This window comes from Ceratotherium simum, chromosome 11 (genome assembly GCF_057802395.1).
Source record: "Ceratotherium simum simum isolate JZ-2026a chromosome 11, ASM5780239v1, whole genome shotgun sequence".
In the NCBI taxonomy this organism is placed as follows: Eukaryota; Metazoa; Chordata; class Mammalia; order Perissodactyla; family Rhinocerotidae; genus Ceratotherium; species Ceratotherium simum.
The window spans coordinates 55,778,647-55,802,226 of record NC_141910.1 but is presented as its reverse complement, the minus strand read 5'-3'; the positions used below and the strand labels follow the sequence as shown (position 1 = coordinate 55,802,226).

At 36.8% G+C, this 23,580-nt stretch overlaps 1 protein-coding gene across 11 annotated transcripts in view; it reads left to right on the top strand.

Moving 5' to 3' along the window:
* NCOA1 (nuclear receptor coactivator 1) overlaps positions 1 to 23,580 on the top strand; it is a 232,043-nt gene that overhangs the window by 91,599 nt on the left and 116,864 nt on the right. The window contains exon 3 of one of the 11 annotated variants that reach the window (XM_087437067.1): positions 22,175 to 22,287. The exons of the other annotated variants lie outside the window; for them this stretch is intronic. The gene's annotated coding sequence lies outside the window, so the exon portion shown is untranslated. The remainder of the gene's footprint in view (positions 1 to 22,174; positions 22,288 to 23,580) is intronic. 11 annotated transcript variants of the gene reach the window in all.

Here is a 23,580-nt window from a genome sequence, read left to right as displayed (position 1 = left end):
TTTTAAATTGGATCCCCGGTGACCTGCAACTGTAGCTTCAGGCAGTTGTATAATTTTCCTTCTTCTCTCACTCCCCGATCTCTACTGTCAGTCTCCAGAGTCCATGAAAGTATTGGTCACTTCTTGAGGGTAGCATTGAGATTATCTGTTTCCCATTTGTTCTTTATTTTGTCGTCACATTGTATACGCCTTTGTTTGTTGTTACTTTGCTTTGCCTATCCATAGTCCTAGTGGCATTAATTGGGATGTTCCTTGGTCCAGAGCCACATATCCCTACTGTTGTCATTGTACTTTAGCCTACCTCCTCTTGCTTTCTTTCCAGATAGGAGCTTTTTTCAATGATACTTCTTCTGTGCCTGCTTTTCAAGCCCCATTCTAATTTCTGTTCTCCAAACCCTATTGCCTCTTACTGTTAGTACTCCCATGGTAAATCTCTTCTTTGGATTGCATTTATAGCAGTTTTTTATGATATGCTTAGAACTTCAATCCCTGAAGTAAAACTGTAGTTATTTTCTGTACCTCAGTTTTCATCAAGTCAAACTCATTTTCTCTCCAAGTAGTCTATGTTTTCAAGGTTTCAGTACATGTTATCATCTTGCAGTACAAAAATAATATCTGATATTGTTAAGATTTGTCACTTACAAAGTTACTAGGACTGGAATATTTAAAATTTTCATGCAATTTTCTTGGAAAATCTTCCATAATTCTGTACCTTCAATTTAAAAAAAATAATAATACTGTTTATTATAATCAGTCAATGAAGCTACTTTTTTTTTTTTTTTTTTTGTGAGGAAGATCAGCCCTGAGCTAACATCCATGCTAATCCTCCTCTTTTTGCTGAGGAAGACCGGCTCTGAGCTAACATCTATTGCCAATCCTCCTCCTTTTTTTTACCCAAAGCCCCATTAGATAGTTGTATGTCATAGTTTTGCACATCCTTCTAGTTGCTGTATGTGTGACACGGCCTCAGCATGGCAGGAGAAGCGGTGCGTTGGTGTGCGCCCGGGATCCGAACCTGGGCCACCAGTAGCGGAGCACGCGCACTTAACCACTAAGCCACGAGGCCAGCCTGAAGCTACATTTTTAACAATGCTAGGAGAAAAGGATTTAATAGTTCCTGAACATCTTAATCCTACTTCTTTCCCTGACAGTTTTATTAATTGGGATTCCTCTGGAGATTATTCTTTGGAAAACAACTCCTCCTCCCTCCCACCTTTACCCAAGAGGTCAGAAGACAAGTATTACTTCCTTAGCATGTACTTTAATCTTGGTTAGACTCATTATGTCTTACCCCTTAATTGTTCCTTGTTACTACTTCTGTAGTTTCAAAAAATACCCACTATAATTAAAATTCAGGAAGAGCACTGAGACTTCAATGTAGCTGTCAGTTATATTAATTACAGTTTACCGCATGGTCACGTGATTTGGGAAGAATAGGAACAAGTAATTGGATGGTTAACTTGTAAAGTTTTTTAATAAAATCTAAATTCTTTTTTACATTTATGTAATAACTAGTAGTATCTTGAATAATAGTTCTCTAGGTAATCAAGACAAATAAATTTTGGCTAATAAATAACAAAATAAGTAGTGTTATTTGAAATATTTAAGTTATTCTCCATAAAATACTGTTCTGTAATCTCCTAATTCATTTAATAATAATTTATTGCCCTCCATTAAAAAGTAGATTTAAAAATATTGTTTAGGGGCCGGCCCCGTGGCTTGGTGGTTAAGTGAGCGAGCTCCGATGCTGGTGGCCCAGGTTCGGATCCCGGGCGCGCACCGAGGCACCACTTCTCTGTCTGTCCTGAGGCCGAGTCCCACATACAGCAACTAGAAGGATGTGCAGCTATGGCGTACAACTATCTACTGGGGCTTTGGGGGGAAAAAATAAATAAATAAAATCTAAAAAAAAAAATAAATAAAAAATAAAAATATTGTTTAGTATGTTAATATGAACCAAGCAGTAGTATGTATACTCAACCTAAGAAATGGAATTTTGCTAATACAGTGGAAACTCGCTGTGTAAACCTTTCTTAACTCATCCCTCTTCCTGTCTCCCCCAAGTGTAAACACTCTACTGAATTTTGTGACTGTTGTTCTTTTAATTTTTGAAAGTAAGTTTTACTGCATATGTATCTATACCTAAATAATATAATCTATTGATTTACTTATTTTTGAACTTTATAAAAAAATGGTAGATTGGGTGTGTTCTTAATATGTACTTTTAAGTTTCTACGAGTCATTTACATTGCTCTGTAGGACATTTATTTTCATGGCTAGTTATGAATATACGAAGATTTGTTCTGTTGTTGATTGACACACTTGTTTTTGTTCATTTTATTATGAACAATACTGCAACGAGTATTCTTATATGTGTCTTGTGGTGTACAAAAGCATCTCTACCTAGAAGTAGAATTGCTGGGTCATAGGGTATGTGCATGTTCAGTTTCAGAAAATGCTAAATTACTTTCCATTTGGTTTGCGGCACAGGGTGGCCAGATGTACACTAAAAATTTCCTGTTCTTCCTGAGCACAGAGTTAGAGTGTATTTTTGTTTTCTTATGTGTTTTATGATTTTTCTTTTTGAATTGTGAACTCATTTTTTTGGAACCCTGTGTAATTATAGGAACTCCTCGGTTTAGATTCAGGGTACATTCCTCTAGAGAGGATTTTTATTTTCTTCTACTATGTGCTTCGAGTTGGGAGTATGTGAACCTGAATTTTAACTTAAAATTCTCACTCTTGGTGTTTAGGAACATCCACACAGTATAGATGATTCAGTTATCAAATTCTCATAATGTATTTGCTAAAGCCAAGATGTAAATTTTCCTTGATGTTTGCCTTTGAGGTGTTTTTAATGTTTGGATTCATCCTTTTCCTGGGTTATTGTCTTTCTTGGGCCTTGACTTTGTCTGATGGCCTCTGATCTGACTTTAGGAGGTCTGAGCCTTCTTCCGTGGTCCTGCTAACTCCTAGGTTACCAGGATCCAAAAATGCCCGCTGGAGTATCTGGAAGCTTCACTGTTTGCTTTTCTATCTGTTTTCTTGATTTGTTTTCATTCTTGACGTTAGTGGTTGCCTCTTGCATTCTTTATGGGGTATTCAACATTGAAAAGACTAAGCTTTATATTTTATTGAGCAGTTTTAGATGCTAGGTGGCAGAAATGTTTTAAGATTTCTACCGTATTTCAGGGAATGGAAATCCTCTTGGAAACTTTTCAAAAGAATAGTTTCTAGAGCCCAACCCAGACCAACAGATTAGAATCTCTAGGATGTAGGACCTGTGGGTATTTTTAAATGCTTCTTGGGTAATTCTAATGCACTATAAGGTTTGAGAACCACTGACATAGAAAAAATTAACAACCTCTTTGTGTAAACTTAAATAATTAAATATTAATAGCTAATGTTTATTGACGATAAGGTAACATACATAGTAGGCATGCAATAATCCTAGCTATTAGTATTATCATCATGTGCTGGGCTCTATTCTAAATCCTTCTCATATATTGTTATTTATTCCTCACAACAACCCTATAGCTACTACTACTATCCCCATTTTATAAGTGAGCAAATTGAAACACTGAGAAATTAAATAAATTATCCAAGATTACACAGCTAGTAGGCAGCACAATTGATGTTTGAATCCAGATAGTCAATCTAATTCCAGAGCGTGTAAGCTTAACCACCATCTTTACAGTCTTCCAGATACTTCACAAACATTTTGTTGATACTCAGAGGGGATCTAACATTGCAGAATATAGCAAGAAAAATATGTTTGAATCATTAGGTGTTCATGTTGATTCAGTATAAGTATTGGGGAAGCAGAATAGTAGTATAGTAGAAACAGTCTCCACTCACAGTGAGACAGACAGGCATGAATCTTTCCTCACCTGCTTACTGTGAAGCTATGAGAAGTAATTTATCTTTTCTGAGCTCTTATTTTCTCATTGGTAAAGGAGGATAATTATTTTTACTTCATAGAGACTTTGAAGGAATAAAATTAAATAGAATCTGTAACATATTGTTTGATACACAGACGGTCAGTATAAGGATTCAAGGTGTACCCTAAGAAAAATTATGTTGACTCCGTAAGCCTTAGTGTAGGATGATGCTGGTAGAGCAGTTGATGGTGCTGATTGATGGTGCTGATGGGGGCCAGACTGACTGTCTCTATTGAGAATATACTTGGTGCCAAGCACTGTCCAAGGCTCTGGAGATATAGCAGTGAGTTAAACATAGCCTTCCTGCTCTCAAGGAGCTTACAGTCCGCTTGAGGGTATCCGGACAGATATATAGACAAATACTTTGCTAGATGCTACAATGGGGTAAGCATAGGGTGCTCTGGGAACACATAGGAGGGTTGCTTAATCAAACCAAAGCAGATGAGGAATGGCTTCCCAGAGGGAGGAGGAGGGTGATGTGAGGGATTAGAGGAGTAAGTCCAGATAGGAGGTGAAGTGAAGGCTGGTAGAAATTTATCATTGCTACAAAGGTGTCCCATTTATTAATGAAATAGGTGTCCCAAAAATTAATGAAAATATCAGAAATACTAGGAAAGTATGCTTTTATCAGATCAGTGTTGAAATATTAAGAGCCTACTTTTAGGTTTAGGCTTTACTAAAGCAGATGGTTTTTAAAAGTAAAATAAAAATGGCACTATTTATATATAATATTGAAATTTTTATCAAATAGCACTGAGGTCTTATTTACACATGGCCTACATGCTTGTTACTTAGTACTATTGTCACAATAGGTTATACTTATGGGGAAGACAGTGGGAGAGAAACAAAGGAACAGTGATCTTCAGAGGTTAGAAATGATGATTTGTGAGTTGGAATGAGTATCACTATGTACTGTTGGCGCATTTCTCTTTCTCTGATCATCCTTATTCACATGTGTTGAAAATTATTTGTTTGAGTGGCTCATTTATAGTTCACAGTTTTAATTTGGTATAATTTGGTATAGTACATTGCTCTGGTATGGATTTGATATTGATTAACAAAATTGTGTATATAGGAGTTGAGATTTCTTTCCATCTTTTTCTAGTGCCCCTTCCCAATAAAATGACATACTAAAAATATGCAAGGGAAAGACCACTCTTTTGGCAAAACTAGGATAAGAAAAGGAGAATGAATAAAGAATTCCTTGGTGGAAGAGGAATGTGGGCCTAGAAGAAAGAAGAGGATGTTGAAATAGACAATTGTAATGGATAAAATGATATCAGGGGTTATAGGAATAATGAATGAGGTTGGTCTTTAAAAATACCCCAAAGATGGGCTGGCCCCGTGGCTTAGCGGTTAAGTGCGCGCGCTCCGCTACTGGCGGCCAGGTTCAGATCCCGGGCACGCACCGACGCACCGCTTCTCCGCCATGCTGAGGCTGAGTCCCACGTACAGCAACGAGAAGGATGTGCAGCTATGACATACAACTATCTACTGGGGCTTTGGGGGGAAAAAAAAAATACCCCAAAGGCAAGCAGTGTCTCTGCATGTTCTGGCAGCCAGATCAATGTGACTTGATGTAAGAGTATACTTTGATCTCCTACGACTCAATTTGTGTATCCATATGAGGCCCACTCTTAAGTACTCTGATTTTTTGCAAGAGCAGTCCCTGATTAGAGCTGCGGAAAGCGGAGCAATTGGTGTGGGTATTTGGAAACCAGTTGTTGGTGGGCTAAAGCTCTTAATACTTGAGAGTTAACCAGAGGGTAGAAAGAGGAAGGGAAGGGCCGGCCCCATGGCTTAGTGGTTAAGTGCGTGCGCTCTGCTGCTGGCGGCCCGGGTTCGGATCCCGGGCACGCACCGACGCACCGCTTCTCCGCCATGCTGAGGCCGAGTCCCACGTACAGCAACGAGAAGGATGTGCAGTTATGACATACAACTATCTACTGGGGCTTTGGGGGGAAAAAAAATACCCCAAAGGCAAGCAGTGTCTCTGCATGTTCTGGCAGCCAGATCAATGTGACTTGATGTAAGAGTATACTTTGATCTCCTACGACTCAATTTGTGTATCCATATGAGGCCCACTCTTACGTACTCTGATTTTTTGCAAGAGCAGTCCCTGATTAGAGCTGCGGAAAGCGGAGCAATTGGTGTGGGTATTTGGAAACCAGTTGTTGGTGGGCTAAAGCTCTTAATACTTGAGAGTTAACCAGAGGGTAGAAAGAGGAAGGGAAGGGCCGGCCCCGTGGCTTAGTGGTTAAGTGCGTGCGCTCTGCTGCTGGCGGCCCGGGTTCGGATCCCGGGCGCGCACTGACACACCGCTTCTGCGGCCACGCTGAGGCCGTGTCCCACATACAGCAACTAGAAGAATGTGCAGCTATGACATACAACTATCTACTGGGGATTTGGGGGGAAAAAATAAATAAATAAAATCTTTAAAAAAAAAAAAAACAAAGAAAGAGGAAGGGAAAAATGAAATCAATTTTGTAAAAATTAAATCTGAAAAAGATACTTAGGAAAGTTTGTAAAATGAGATTGAAATTGTGAACACGTTTACTGTGATAATCAATTGTAGTATACTAGGACTAGCCAAAACTGGAAGGGAGAAAAACAGTTTTAGGCCACCTCCTCTCACCCTCACCCCGTAAAAAGCCACCTTGATAATGATATCCTACACACTTATGTAGAATTCTTCGTTGTTTGGATCTTTATGGTATGAAGTTGGGGAGGGTGGTAGACAAATTGAGTATAAAAGAGTGTAGATTCAATGATTGTGGTGGTGTTGAGATACGTTGAATTCCTGGTGTCTTTAGGGGGAAGTATTTGTGCCTCACTTGGGTTTATTTTAACAGACTCTTGACTACCTTTGGACACTCCTCTAAAAGTTTGTTGTGTTTTAAAGGGATTGTGATTGTTTTGGCAGGTTCAAAATAATTCTCGAAACTCGACATTATGATCTCTCTACCCTCAACTTCTGCTTGTTTTCCTCTTACTTTTATTCATTTTCTCTCTTTTTTGTACTTGATCTTTCGAAGCTGTAACTGCGCCTCCCCCTAAGTATTTGAGTGTTTTCCATAGTAATCCATTCTTTTCTCTTCATACTTTTCCTTGGTCATCTCATCCACTCTGTTACCATCAATATGTCAGTGATTCCAAAAACCTTTGTATCCCACTTCTTTGGAAGTCAGCTGGATTTATCTTCTTGGATGTTATATTCGTAATTAATACACGTGTACGTTACTGAATTCATTAGCCTCTCCCTCAGACATCTGTTATCTCCTGTAAACTCAGTCTTGGCTAAATGGCATTAATATCCATCCAGCCATGCCAGGAAACTTGGTGTTTGTAGGAGCTTAATCAGAGAATATAATCCTGAATGTAAACAAAGTTTTAGCAAGAAAGATGACTCATCATAGTATTGTTATTAATAGCAAAAAATTGGAAGCAATCTAAAGTCCAGCACTGCTGCATTGCTTAAAAACTGTGATAGATATGCACACACAGAGAAATATTTTACAGACAATACTACAAACTATATAGAAGAATGTTTAATAACATGAGAAGTTATATGTATATATAAATTTAGTGAAAAAAGATGCTCTTAAACAATATGTGCACTATGATATCATAATCATTAAAACGAAACTATATATGTATTTGTATTTGTAGAAGAATAAATATACAACTGTTAATTAACTCTAGGTGGAACAGTTATAGATGATTTTTATGTTATTCTTATTTACCTGTATTTTCTAGACTTTTACAGTGAACATGAATTACTTTTGTATTCACGCATGCAGACAGTTTGGCCTCTCTTTCAATCCCAGCTCTTGTCCATTTAGTCCAGTGTCTCATTCATCCCCACTGTTGCTGCATTAATCCAACTGCTCATTATATTGGAGTTAGACTATCAACAGCAACCCTCTTGCGTCCATTGCTCAGCTGCCGGAGCTATCTTCTTAAAAATCTTAGCTGGTTGGGTTCTTCTCTTTCTTAACCTTGAGCTAGGTGTTAAATCTCCAAAACTATCAAGAGTAGAGGAAATTTTGAATGTTTTCCCTTGTTAGGATTTGATCTGAAGACCTTCAGCCAAGTGGAATTTAGCCAACTCAAGACTTAATGTAACATTTTCTCCTAACCCTAACCAAGTCACTTTTGACCAAAGCACAGATAGTTATGCCAGATTTGGGGGTTGGGGGAAGAGAGGAATAAAGAGAGAAAGTGGGAAAGAAAATATGAATTCACCTCAGGCGTTTGCAAATCTTTGCTCTTTGCTTGTCCCTTTTGTTCTGCCTCGGCAACCTGTCACCCTTTGCCCTTGCTGGATGCTTTTTTTGTTTATATGTTTGTTTGTTTTTGTTCAAGGGATGATTTATTGGTTTTCTTGAGTATTTAATCAGTAAGAACAAATAGCCAAATAAGGAAAATTCATCAGTTTTAGTGCCAATTATTATATCAACAGATCCTATTAGGAGTATTTATTGAAGCATGTCACGCTAATAGTCCCAGAGTGTAATTATACTTGCAGATTTTTCTTGCTTTCAGGGAGTTTGTAACATGTTCCAGATGGTTAAATAGGAAAGAGTAGACATTTTGTACTGTCTTTTCAATTATGATTAAGTATTTGATATTGCTTACTACTTATGTTACCATTATTGCTTTTGTTAGATTTAAACATGAGAGGAATTTAAACAAAATGTATGGATTCTTTTTTTAAAACTCTTCTTCTATGGTCAGCAATTAACAGGAGCTTTCATAGATTCGTTTCCCCTGTTAAATCGTTTAATTGCTTTAATTTAAGCATCATTAAAATGAGATAATTGCATCTTAAGTAGTAATTCTTTTATGAATGTAGTCCTTAATTTAGTCTTGGAAAGTATTCACTTGGGTTTGTTTTAGACATAAAATTACATGGTGAACCTTCTTGAAAAAACTTACATGAGACTGAAATAGAATAATTTTCCAAACTGTTGAAGGTTGTTTGACCTTTTTCCACAAACTAATGTGATCTTAGATTCAAAATCAGTGGGAAATATACTTTACATTTTGCCAATAGTAGTAGTGATGACTTTTCTTTCATCTCTTCGTATTCTCTTGTCTACCCTTAACTGACCATCTAGCTACTCTCATTTGAAAGGCAGTTTACCGAAGATTAGGCATATGACCTGTGAACTCAGAATAGAACAGTTAATGGATCAAAGGGGTCCAGACCCATAAACCTTGGCTTCATTATAACCTTGTATTAACCAGTTTGCTAACTGAGACGTATGTTGTTTTTTAATAAGAAATAGAATATTCTGTAATTTAATTTAACCACCTGTATATTTACATAATGTAATTATTGTGGGGGGGGCAAATTGGTCTTGATCCTTAGACTACCATTCTCTAACTTTGAAGCTCTCTTCAAGACTTCTTGGATATAAGAAAACAAACAAAAAATATGATGCCAAAATTATATTTTTTGTGATTAGTAATGTAGACTATTCCTAAAGATTTTGTTGGGATGAAAGGAGTAGTTTACATTCGATATCCTCCAGCAAGACTTACTTCCTATACATTGCCTTTAAATATCTTTGTTCATTCTCAGACTTTCCTGTTCCTCAGTAAGCTGCCACATCTCTACCTCTTCTTGACCTTCTCTCTCCCAAACAACCTGCCTTCTCAGCCTCTTCAGACTCCTCAGTGCTTCTTCCTCATATCCGCTCTACAAATTCTTTACAGTTTTTCCAGGTAAAATTCTTATCCTTTCTGTACAATTCCTTAAATTCCTTCCCAGCAAGATCAAAGTTAGCCTAAACTAAGACTAAAAAAAGCATGTCTTTGGGGAGACTTAGTTCATCTTGCTATAATAAACTGGTGTTAAATTGGGATTTCTATTTTCATGGCTGTTGCCAAATTGTATATAATTTGGTTTGTTTAGCAGGTACAACAGATGTCATGATCAAGTTATTATTGTTCAATATTATGAATCTATCTGGAAATATGGAAAACAATATGAGCAAATTTAATTCTTATTTTTGTTGTGTGTTTTTAAAGTGTTTTATATTTTCATTTGTCTCATATATAAAATATGATTTTATACAAAAGGTATGTTAAGATGGGATCAATTTTAGAAGAATGATACACACTAGGATTCCATTGAATGAAATATGTTAGTTTTACATGTAAAGAATGAGGTTTGATTTGTAAAATTTTGTTTATGCAAGACCTTTCCAAGCATATCTGTATAAGAGTTACATGTATGTGATGAAATTTAGGCTAATTAGGGAAAATGCCTCTCTAGGTTAGTGGTAAGAGATGATAACAGGATATTTGAAAAGCAATTTTGCTTTGGATTCATTATACTGTCTTTCATCTAGGTAACTAAGCTAGAATTTTTCCTTACCCCTTCTTTGCAGTATCCCAGCCTCCATCTCTTTTACCCACTCCACTTTCACCAGGAGGTGGAAAGAGTTGTTACTGTGATTCCCATAATTTGGGAGGCAAGGAGAGTTTACTTATCTGTCTGACCCCTTGATATTTGAATGTGACATTTGAAATACTCTTGTCTTCTTGAAACATTTAGAAAATTGCAATAATGTTACTTCAGTCCTCATCTTTCCTAAGGTTACTTTTGTCCCCTTAATATACATCTTGTGTATTTAAAATCTCTTTATTTTTCTGTTTTCCCTTTGAACACTTGAACCACAGCACCCCAGTGTTTAATTGAACATGGGTACTGTCTATAGATTCAGATCTCTTTGTGTGTGTGTGTGTGTTCAGGCAACTTTCTAAGCAAAGCTCATTAATTTGCATTCCCCATAGGTCCAGGTTGTTAACTGATCTCTGTATTCCTATATCCTAGGAGGCTGTGTTGGGAATTAGTACCCACCTTTGGCTCATTTCCCCAAATCTAATGTTTGACCTTATTCTGTTAGCTGACTGCCAAGTTCTGTTCACAGCATGATGGGTGTGTGATAGTACTAGTGACATTTCTAGTCCCCATGTGTTTTGACCCATTAACTGTGTGAGAAGAAAATGCTGTGCCACTCCTAGGAAGTCAGACTAAATCAACTTAACTGTCTAGCAAAATGGATGACGAATGTAGGAGAGGGAGAACCATATAGCAGTTTGACCTTTTAGTGCACATTGTCCCCACCTGCCAGTTACATAGCCAGTCAGTACACTGGGATTTGACCTAAATAAGAATTGTTTTTTCCCTTCTGAGGAGAAGCAAGGTAGCTGCAATGGTAAAAGCTCCTGATCCTCCTATACCAGAGTTTCTCAGCCTCAGCACTATTGCCATTTTGGGTCAGATAATTCTTCGTTGTGAGGGCTGTCCTGTGCATTATAGGATGTTCAGCAGCATCTCTGGCCTCTACCCACTAGATACCAGTAGCACTCCCCACTCCAAGTTGTGATAACCAAAAATGTCTCCAAACGTTGCTAAATGTTCCCTGGAGGGGACTATAGGTCCCAGTGGAGAATTGCTGCCCTACACTTCATGCACTTTTGATGACATGATGAGGACAAGTTCTTAAAAGGTGGATTGCTTTTAATATACGTTTTGATTATTTAACTACAGAAAGGAGGTAGTTTTCTAACCTCTAACCAATTTACATGCCTAACAACAATGTGGGACATTGCATATTTCCCTAGACCCTTACCAATGCTGGATTTTGTCAGTCTTTTTAATCTTTTCGCAGTCTGATAGATGAGAAATTACTTTGCCTTAATTTTAATTTAATTCAAACAATTACTAGATTGGATATATTTTCATTTTTATTGTCCAATTGCATATCATTTTATGTACATTGCTTGTTTTTGTTCTTGGCTTATTTTTCTGGGGATATTAACTTGGCCATTGTGGGTTTATGATTTCTTTTCATTGTTAGGAATTTTTCATTGTTTTATGGTCAAAATTATTACTTTTTCTTTATGGTTTCTGGCTTAAATTTTTAATTAGCTTTATGCCCATGTCTTTTCTAGTAGATTGAATTTATTGAGATGTCATATATAAAATACTCAATAGATTTTTGAATTAAATTGAATGTAGAAGACTGGTACTTCTCCAGGGAAAGAGAGGATGTGCATATGTGTGCTTGAATGTGTGTGTGCATGTGTTTATGTTCATGTGTGTTTACACGGGCACTAAAGAAAAGAGGGCTAAAGACTGAGCTATAGGTATGTTCACATTTACCAGACCTTGGAAGGATATTGAGAAGAAGCTGAGGACATCAGTGGAGTAGAGCTTCTTAGGTTGCATCTGAAAGCTCAAAGAGAATATTAACTTTAGGATTGGCAGAAGGTTCACCTCAAATCTCCCTAGCCAAATTCTATAATGTCAAACAAATGATAAGGGTTCAAATGGTTAAAAGGAGTTAGAAGTGACAATTCAGAAAAGTGATATAGGAAGGATATGGGAGGCTTAAACTTCATAGCAGAGTCTAAGTAAACAACAGGAATTTATTTTTTCAGTGTTCTGGGCACTAGAAGTCCAATATCATGATGACAGGGTTGGTTTCTGGTGAAGCCTTTCTTCCTGGCTTGCAAAAGACCACCTTTTCGCTGTCTTCACATGGCCTTTCCTCTGTGAGCGTACTCCTGGTGTTTCTTCCTCTTCTCATAAGGACACTAATCCTGTCAGATTAAGGCCCCACATTTATGATCTCATTGAGCCTTAATTATCTCCTTAAAGGCCCTATCTCCAGATAGGGTCATGTTGGGGGTTAGGACATCAACATATGAATTTTGGGGGGACACAATTCAATCCATAACAGAGTCCCCATGACCTTTTCATGGGGTCCACAACATCAAAATGGTTTTCTTAATAATACTAAGATGTTATTTGCCTTTTCTAATGTATAGACATTTGCACTGAGAGTGCAAAATTAATGGAAGGTAAAGCTGGTGACTTACCACAAATCAAGGCAATGGTACCCAACTGTATGTGAAGTTATTGTCTTCTTCAGTGCTACATATTTGCAGTAAAGAAAAAAAATGGGTTATTAAAGAGTTATTAAAATATTCCAAAAATTTCTGTTTTAATTTATAACAATAAATATTGATAATCCATATACATTAAACCTCTTTGGAGTCTTCAATAATTTTTGAAAATGTAAAGGGATCCTTAAACCAAAAAATTTGAGAACTGCTCATTTAGGGGAAAGAAAGGGCCATAATATATTACTAATTTTAGAAAAAATTTTGTTGCTAATTAAGTAAATTTTTATTTCCTATCCTTGATTCATGAAGTACGTACAGGCATACCTCAGAGATATTGTGGGTTCAGTTTCAGACTACTGCAATAAAGCAAATATCACAATAAAGTGAGTCACACGAATTTTTTGGTTTCCCACTGCATATAAAAGTTATGTTTACACAGTACTGTAGTCTGTTAAGTGTGCAATAGCATTATGTCTAAAAAAACAATGTACATACCTTAATTTAAGCCAACCATCATCTGAGCCTTAGCAAGTCTTAATCTATTTGCTGGTGGAGGGTCCTGCCTCAACGTTGATGGCTGCTGATTGTTCGGGATGATGGATGCTGAAGGTTGGGTGGCTGTGGCAATTTCTTAAAATAAGACAATGAAGTTTGCCACATCAGTTGACTCTTTTTTTCACGAATGATCTCTCTGTAGCATGCAATGCTGTTTGATAGCATTTTACTCACAGAACTTCTTTCAAAATTGGAGTCAGTCCTCTCAAACCCTGCCACTGCTCTATCAACTAAGCTTATGTAATATTCTAAATCCTTTGTTTGCATTTCAACAGTCTTCACAGCATCTTCACCAGGAGTAGATTCTATCTCAAGAAACCATTTTCTTTGCTCATCCGTAAGAAGCAACTCCTCATCTGTCCTCATCAAGTTTTATCATGAGATTGCAGCAATTCAGTCACATCTTGAGGCTCCACTTCTAATCCTAGTTCTCTTGCTGTTTCCATGTCTGCAGTTACTTCCTCCACTGAAGTCTTGAACCCCTCAAAGTCATCCATGAGAGTTGGAATCAACGTCTTACAAACTCCTGTTAATGTTGATATTTTGACCTCTTCCCATGAATCATGAATGTTCTTAATGACATCTGGAATGGTGAATCCTTTCTAGAAGGTTTTCAGTGGACTTTGTCCAGATCCATCAGAAGAATCACTATCTATGGCAGCTATACTCTCACGAAATGTATTTCTTAAACATGAAGACTTGAAAGTTGAAATTACTCCTTGATCCATGGGCTGCAGAATGGATGTTGTGTTATTTAGCAGGCCTGAAAACAACATTAATCTCATTGTACACCTCCATCAGAACTCTTGGATGACCGGGTACATTGTCAATGAGCAGTAATATTTTGAAAGGAATCTTTTTCTGAGTAGTATGTCTCAACAGTGGGCTTAAAATATTCAGTAAACCATTTTGTAAACAGATGTGCTGTCATCCAGGCTTTGTTGTTCCATTTATAGTGCACGGGCGGAGTAGATTTAGCATAATCCTTAGGGGCCCTAGGATTTTCGGAATGGTAAATGAGCATTGGCTTCAATTTCAAGTTAACCAGTTGCATTAGCCTCTAAGGAGAATCAGCCTGTCTTTTGATGCTTTCAAGCCAGGCATTGACTTCTCTCTAGCTATGAAAGTCCTAGATGGCGTCTTCTTCCAACGTAAGGCTGTTTTGTCTACATTGATAATCTGTTGTTTAGTGTAGCCGCCTTCATTAATTATCTTAGCTAGATCTTCTGGATAACTTGTTGCAGCTTCTACATCAGCACTTGCTGCTTCCCCTTGCACTTTTATATTATGGAGATGGCCTCTTTCCTTAAACCTCATGAATAAACGTCTGCTGGCTTCAAATTTTCCTTCTGCGCTTCTTCACCTCTCTTAGCCTTCACAGAACTGAAGAGAGTTAGGGTCTTTCTCTGGATTAGGCTTTGGCTTAAGGGAATGTTGTGGCTGGTTTGATCTTCCGTCCAGACCACTAAAACTTTCTCTGTATCAGCAATAAGGCTGATTCGATTTCTTATCATTTGTGTGTTCACTGCAGTAGCACTTTTAATTTCTTTCCAGAACTTTTCCTTTGCATTCATAACTTGGCTAACTGTTTGGCACAAGAGGTCTAGCCTTCGGTCTGTCTCAGCCTTTGACATGGCTTCCTCACTAAGCTTAATCATTTCTAGCTTTCGATTTAAAGTGAGAGACGTGCAACTCTTTCACTTGAACACTTAGAAACCATTGTAGGATTATTAATCAGCCTAGTTTTGATATTGTTGTGTCTCAGGGAAAATAGGGAGGCCCAAGGAGAGGGAGAAAGACAGGGGATGGCTGGTTGGTGGAGCAGTCAGAACACACACACATTTATCGATTAATTTCGCCATCTTATCTGGACGCGGTATGTGGTGCCCCAAAACAATTAGAATAGTAACATCAAAGATCACTGATCAAAGATCACCATAACAAATATAATAATAATGAAAAAGTTTGAAATATTGCAAGAATTATTGAAATGTGACACAGAGACATGAAATGAGCAAACGCTGTTGGAAAAATGGCACCAATGGACTTGCTCGACTCAGGTTGCCACAAACTGTCAATTTATAAAAACACAATATCTGCGAAGCGCAAGAAAACAAAGCATGATAAAATGAGATATGCTTGTAGTTCTTCTACAATCAGAGAAAATAAACCTTTATTTTAAGACAGTAGACAGGTTAAATTTCTGTAGTTCTCTTTAATAAAAAATAAGAGTTACGAATGTATGCATATTCAATTCCCAATTGATTCATGCCCCCTCCCTTTCCTCCCCTCTCACTTTGGTCTTTACTTCAAGGGAGAGGAAGCAAGGGTAGTTTGCTTAGCCCTGGCTTATTTACTTGGAGTTTTGTTGATGGATAGTAGATAGACTCTTTCTTAGGAAACTTACTGCTCAATGAGGAAACCATCATACACACAGAAAAAGTATTGAGTACTTTACAAAACAATATAGAGGATTTTGAATGGAATATTTTTCAAGGAAGTAAAAGTGACATTTCTCCTAAGTGGATTTTGAGCCAATTCTTGGGGTGGGTGCATGAACTGACAGAGAAGAGAGGAGGAGGAGGAGTATGTATAGACAAGGGGTTGGCAAACTTTCTGTGAACAACCAGATAGTAAATATTTTAGGCACTGCTGGTTATGCAGCAACTGCCCAACTCAGCCAGTGCAGTGCAAAAGCATTTGTTTACAAGTAAACAAATGAGTGTGACTTTATTCCAACAAAATTTTGTTTATGGACAATTGAAATTGAATTCCATATAGTTTTCTTGTGTTATGAACTAGAAACTTCTAGTTTCTTCTTTTGATTTTTTCTAACCATTTAAAAATGTAAAAACCATTCCTGGCTCACAGGCCGTACAGAGATAGGCAATGGATCTTATTTGGCCCAGGAACCATGGTTTGATGAAGATCAGGAAGGCAGCAGTGGGGTTGAGCACCATTTGTGGCTGAAGTCTGGAAGATGCCTGTCATGGTGGTTTCAGACAAGGTTGAAGGAAAAGTGAGGCTGTGTTATGGCCCTTCTAACTGGGGGTTTATAAATTTTTTTGATCTCTTCAAGGAACTAAGTTTTGCTTTGTTAATTTTCTTTCTCTTTATGTTTTTCTTTTTCATTGATTTTTGTTCTTTTATTATTTTTTTCCTCTGGGTTTACTTTGCCTTTTTTTTCCCCCTAGCCTATTAAGATAGAACCTTTTTCTCTCCCTAATATAAGCATTGAAATCTATAAAATTCCCTCCCTTCTAAACACTGCTTTTGCTGTATTCTACAAATTCTTGTGTGGTGTATTTTTTTTTTAATCATCATTCCATTTGAAATGTTTTCACATTTCTTTTCTCTTTTTAAAAATTTTTGCTTCATGGATTATATAGAAGTATAATTTTAAACATTTGGAGTTTAGGAGATTTTTCTAAATGTCTTATTGTTACTGACTTTTAATTTATTTCAGTTGTGTTCAAATAACACATTCTTATGTGTTTAATCCTTTTAAATTTATTTTGACTTATCAACAGAGAGTTTCTCTTGGTGAAAGTACCACATGCACTTGAAAAGAATATGTATTCTGCAGTTGTTGGGTGTAGTGTTCTAAAAATGTCAATTAGGTCAAGGTGGTTGATAGTACTGTTCGAATTTTCTAAGTCTTTATTGATTTTTTTTTTTTAGAGAGGTCTGCTGCTTCTATCATTTGCTGAGAACGGGGCGTTAAAATCTTCAACTATAATGTGTATTTGTTTTTCTCCATTTAATTCAGTCACTTTTTGTCTTGTATATTTTTAAGCTCTGTTATTAGAGGCTATGATAATAGGAGACCTTGAGTGCTAAGTCACAGGAGTGTGAATTCTTTATGGACACTATGCAAAGGCACTGTTGAGTGGCAACTAGGGGTGTGACACTGTGAACATGGGATGTGGGGATTTATTTAGCAGGGTGCATTGTATAAGCAGACCCAGCATACAGGGTAGACATGCTGTTGTAGTGCCTCAGACTTGGATTGCTGACAGTATGGAGTGTAGTGATGGTTCTGAAAAACTGAACAAGATGCTGGTTTGATAGACATAGCAGAGAAAGAATTAACAGGAGTTCTTAATGGATTGAATATAGGAAATGCAAGAAGGAGAGCTGACTTAAACAGTTCTAAGAATCGAGAGAACTGGGAAAATGATAGTATGATTGATAGTGATAACAGTGTATCCAGTAGTCACTTTGAGTGATGTGATGAACATTTTCTTTTTGGCCCACTAAATTTTGAGTGTTGCCTGGATTTACAAATATAGGCGTCCTATAGGTGATAATGAGAAGTTCAAGATTAGTGAAAGAGGATAAGAGGTTCTGTCTGCTGAGTTTTTATTACATACATACTATGAAGTCATTCATTTCTGAAATAATTTTGGGATTCTTTTTATTATATGTGGTCTCAGCTCAAATGTTACCCTCACATCTTAATCACTCAATCTAAAGTAGCTCCCCTAGTAACTCTTCACCTCAAATTATCCAGTTTTATTTACTTATCTTTTGCTCCATTTGAATATGAGCTTCGAAGAGTAGGAGCTTCATCTCTCTTGTTCATTGCTGTACCCTGGCACCTGGTGCAGTGCTTACCACATATTGGGCTCTTAAATATTTGAGGACTGAATGACTCTGCCTGTGGCAAAAGAAATGATGTATACCAAATAAAAGAAATAAAAAGAAAATGTTTTAGAATTTGATTTCAAAATACCTTACTAAGGTTTATTACCTGTTTTTTGAAGTCATAAGCCTCTGGTTATTGTCCCTGCCCAGCCCCGCACACCATATACTGTGCATGTCACTATATGGAAAGTGATAGTTAAATCTAACTGTAGATTAACACATCTCATTACATGATTATAACTTTGCATTCTAAAGAATGGAATTACTTATTAAAACCTCTAAGCACATATGCTGATCACTTCTCTATTTTAAAAGATAATATGTAATTTAGAAATATCATAAAAAGAAGTAGAAATATCTAGATAGAAATAATATTATCGGTTAACTTTAGTGAATATCTATTCTTTGCTGCCCTTGAGAGGTATGAAGTAGTAGTAAGACCGTCTTTGTCGTTAGAGCCTGCACATAGAAAAATGTGTAATACAAATACTCATCTGATGAAGTATATGCCAATTTTAACTGTTACCTAAAGTGATCTGACCTTTGCTTTGTTTTAGACCTCAGTAAAATGTCATCTTCTAACACATAAAACCTGTATTGGGAATTAAAATCCTATCTGAGCATCCCACTATAGTGTTTTGGAGATTTAGAACAGCTTAGTTCTGATAGTCCTCAACAGCTGCCTTCTGATTTAGTCGAGTTGCTCTTTAGGAAAGAACTAAATGCTTGTAGTTTAGGTGTTACATTTCATTTTTAGCTCTTTGAATGTGGACTCTCTCCAACACCCTGGTGTTTTCTCTTGCCTTGTGACAAAAACAGAGAGAGAAATTATACTGCAGAATGATGCCACAGAAATGGGCTTTCTCCAGTTAGTAGAGACTAACCTAGCAGTTTTACCACTTGCAGCTTTCTCTCCTCCCTGTATTCTCACCTCCAAACCTGTGCCTAATCCCTTATATTAATAATTTGGTATGCCCTTGTATGCCATTGATACTGTTCTTGGATTTGTTTAGAAAGATTTGTAATGTCCTTTGACCAGTTCAATGATCCTCATTCTCTTTGAGCTTTTAACTGCATTACCATTGTTGAATTACAATAGGTTCATTAATTCCACAAATTAACCTTTTAAAATGTTGTGTACCTACTCTGTGCCACTTAAAAAAAAAAAACTCCATCTGGGGGAGCCAGCCCGGTGGCATAGCGGTTAAGTTTGCGTGCTCTACTTCGGTGTCCCAGGGTTCGCTGGTTAGGATCTTGGGCACAGACCTACACACTGCTCATCAAGCCATGCTTAGGCGGCATCCCACATAGAGCAACTAGAAGGATGTACAACTATGAAATACAACTATCTACTGGGGCTTTGGGGAGGAAAAAAAGAGGAAAAAAGGAGGAAGATTGGCAACATATGTTAGCTCAGGGCCAATCTTCCTCAAAAAAAAAAATCCACCTGGGAGGTTACAGTCTAGTAAGGGAGATAGGCAGTAAACACATAATCACACAAACAAATATGTAAATAAAAATTGTGAAAAATGCTAAGAAAAAAACATAGAAAGTGCTATGAAAGTATAATGGAGAGCTGATTTAGATTACCAGGGTAAGAGAAGTAGAATTTTAGCTGAAGTTTGAACAGTGAATAGGAATTGGGCAGGTGAAGAAGATATGAGGGATAATTCACGGCAGAGAATGTATTGTAGTGAAGGCCTTGAAGTGGAGAAAAAAGATTGAGAATAGGGAGGAACTGAGGAAAAGAACTGTGGCTAAAGCATAGTATACTGTGGGGAGAGTGGCTATGTTGTGAGTTTTGGATTTTATTATAACTGAGATAAAACCTCATGGAAGAGGTGTGAGCGAGAATAGGATATTGGATTTGTATGCATCTGGATTGATGATTTATTTTTGAAATAGGTTAGATGGGGCTTGGTGATTGAATATATAGGGTATGAGAGTAGAAAAGATTTCAAGGGTGATATTTGGGTTTCTGGTAGCAGCAGTTGGGTGGGTGTGAAGGTGCCATTTTTTGGAGAAAGGGAAGAGTCAAGGAAAATGGAGGAGTTTAGTTTGGAACTCCTTAATGAATAGGCAGATGCTCACAGGTGTGGAGCTTAGAAGAGAGCATAAAAATAGTAGGAGCATTCTTTTGAGAATAATATGTCTCCAAAATAGACGTGTTTATGCTACATCCAGAATGAGTAGTAATGAAATCCACCAGTCCAGCCTTTTCAGTGTTTAGCTCTTTAATGTAAATGTAATGGTGGATATAAGAGTCATTAATATTTTAGATTTAGTAGTTGATATGCAGGCAGTTAAACATATAATTTTGGTTTTAAGGTTATCTGCCTTTTTTGAAAAGGGAGGCAAGAAATAGAAATTAAGAAACAACAAAGTACTTCCGGATTGACTTCTTAATGTATTTTTAAAATTTTTATTTTATCTTTAAAACTTAGAATTTAAGCATCAATATTTCCCTAGAAGAAGAATGAGAATTAAAAACAAAAAGCCATGTGAAGGTATATTACTGAAATGGATAGTTAAAGAAATGCATGATACCCAAGTCTGGCAAAAACTAAGGGAAAACATGATGGCTGCTATCATTTATTAGAAATGTGACTGCCAAGTGGAAGAGATACTGTGATCTATATATTAATCAAATACTTCACAGTGTTTAATGTGTCAGGCACTGTTTTAAATAACTTAAAAATATTAAATGTTTACTCTCCTAACAATTCTCGAGTAGGTACGAGTATTATCCTGCTTTTTGTAGACCAAGAAACTGAGGCCTGGGGACGTTTAAGGTCAGAAAGTTCGTACTGGTGGAGTTGGGCTCTGGAATCTATACTTTTTACCATAATGCTATACTACCTCAGTTGTAAGAAGGGAATGTGGTTGTCTGTAGGCAAATGAGGATAGAAAGCTCAGTTAATTTCACTGGTGTGAGGTTTTATTGTATCAATATACTAGAGTTGACTAATCCATTCTATTATTGATGGGCTTTTGGGTTGTTCCCACTTTTTGCTCTTATAAGCATTGCTAGCATGAACATTTTTCTTCATATCTCTTGTTGCACATGTGCATGAAGAATTTCCTTGGGATTGTGGTTCTCTTTGATGCTGGTCCACTGGTAGAATTCTTGCCACTGACTGAGATTTGTATTTCCCAGCTAGAGTTCCCTTGGAGCTCTTGGTCTTACCATAGAGCAACAGTTTTCATATCTTTCCAATATAATAGAATTTTGTCTCCTAACAACACCCATAAATTTATGAAGATTTTTTAAGACACCCAGAAAGTTGTGTGAAGAAATAAGTTTTCTTCTGGAGAGAGATTGTAAAGTTTTCGTAAAAACATTTCATTATCATAAGAACAATGAAATCAGCCTTCTAAGTATTGAAGATTAACAAGGAAAAGTAAGTAAATATTGCCATTCTATTAAAAAATAAATTATTTTTAAAGGCTTCATTTTTTTTCTAGGCCTCCTTTCACAGATAGTGTTGATAAGAAAAAGCAACTACATACTATGGAAAAGTCAAATAAATAAACTTTATACATATTTTTTAATTATGTTTTTTTAACATTAATATAGATGATTTCAAATTTTATTTAAATCATTTTTGTCTTTGATTTGGAGATTGTGACTTTTATGTCATCACTAATAGGAAAGTTGGTAGCATCATTCTTTTTTGTTCTCTCATGAAAATCGTGGAGTCTCTCCCAGAAAAAAACTTAATTCTTCACAAAATTTTTTAGATGCCTTCTTGTTTCTTAAATTTTATTTGGGGTAAAATTAATAAGAACATAGAAGATACTATGAAATCTTAACTCCATGCAATCAAAATAATTTGTAATTGCCACTAGTGTTAATGATTTATTTATAACAACCCACTAGTGGATGACAGCATAGGTAACCTAAGCTATTAGTCCTAGGACACTGCGAATTTTGGCTAATATTATCCCTTTCCTCATCAAAAAGTACATCATAAAGAAGAAAAGTTAAAGTCATGTTACAGTGAAGACAACTTTGAATTTGTACTAATTTTATTAAAGTAATTAATGTATAAACGTTGTGATTTTAAGTGTTATTAGTAACAAGTTACTTTCATCACTCTTCACAGTCAATGTACATGGATGAGAGAATCTACGGCACTTAGAGGTTTGAGAGTTTCTTTTACTTCCTCGTAGAGAAGAGCACATTAGACCACAGCTTTTTTGACACTCATCTCATAAGGTGACAGTTGCTAACAGAAGATGGATTTTTTTTTTCTGCTTCCTCAAAGTCACAATCCATGGTATCAGCTCCTGTGTATGGAGAGGCATTCCCTTGGTCTAAAGCTGGTCTTTTTTCTAAACTTTTCTGTTTACCTGTTGTGTAGCCCTTGCTGCCTGTTGTTAATTCTGTTTCATGTTATTGAGTAATTTCAATTGCTAATTGGTTCTCGAGAATGTCAGGACGATGGATTTTAAAATTCTCAAAAATATTAAGATGTTAATAACATACATGAAGCAAAACTTTTTTTTTTTTTTTTTTAAAGATTTTATTTATTCAGTTTTTTACCCCCAAAGCCCCAGTAGATAGTTGTATGTCATAGGTTCACATCCTTCTAGTTGCTGTACGTGGGACTCGGCCTCGCGTTGGACGGAGAAGTGGTGCCTCGGGGCGCTCCCGGGATCCGAACCCGGGCCGCCAGCATCAGAGTGCGCGCACTTAACCGCTAAGCCACGGAGCCGGCCCAAAACTTTTAAAAGATTACAAAATAACAGGAAGATTGAAAATAAACAAATAAAATATTACGAATAATAACACAGTATTTGATTCCAGGTAAAGGTGGTAGGTTGAGCACACATTAATGTTGTTCCCTCCCCAAACCACAGTTTAGTTGAACAACAACAAAAATAAAGTCAATAGGGGTTGTTATTATTATTGTTTTTAGTCATAAATCCAGAGGTGTAGGAGGAGAGAAAATATGGCAAAATATTAGAGGCTGGAAAACAGCTAGAATAGAGGTAACAATCGTATTAAACTTAAGAAAGCACAGTTTTAAGTAGAGAAAGCTAAGGACCAATTGACTTTGTACTGGTGAATCTTCAGAGGGCTAAGTCAGTGGTAGTATTGTGTAACTGAAGCTGGAGGTGAAGAAGGGCAGGGGACTAAAATAAGGAGGATTATTTAAAAGCTATTTGAGAAACAGTTAGATGCTTGGGTCTCCTTCACTCTTTGCCATTGTGCTAATGCACTGCTTCCATCTTGACAGACAGGAGACTTGAGTATATTCTCTAGGCTAAAACATGGGCCTCTGGGCTAGTAGACACCAGGCACATTGAAGGTAGAGGGGAATTAAATGCGTATTGGCATTTTGAATGCTAAAAGCCCCTGCCGTCTTCTCCATTATTGGCTTCCCAAACTAAGGCCTTTATTCTCCAGGCAAGGAACAGGAAATTACCTACAGGCAAAAAGAACTGTACATAAATACCGTACTCTGATTGGTAAATTTGTTTCTTATAGGGTACAGGTTAACAATTC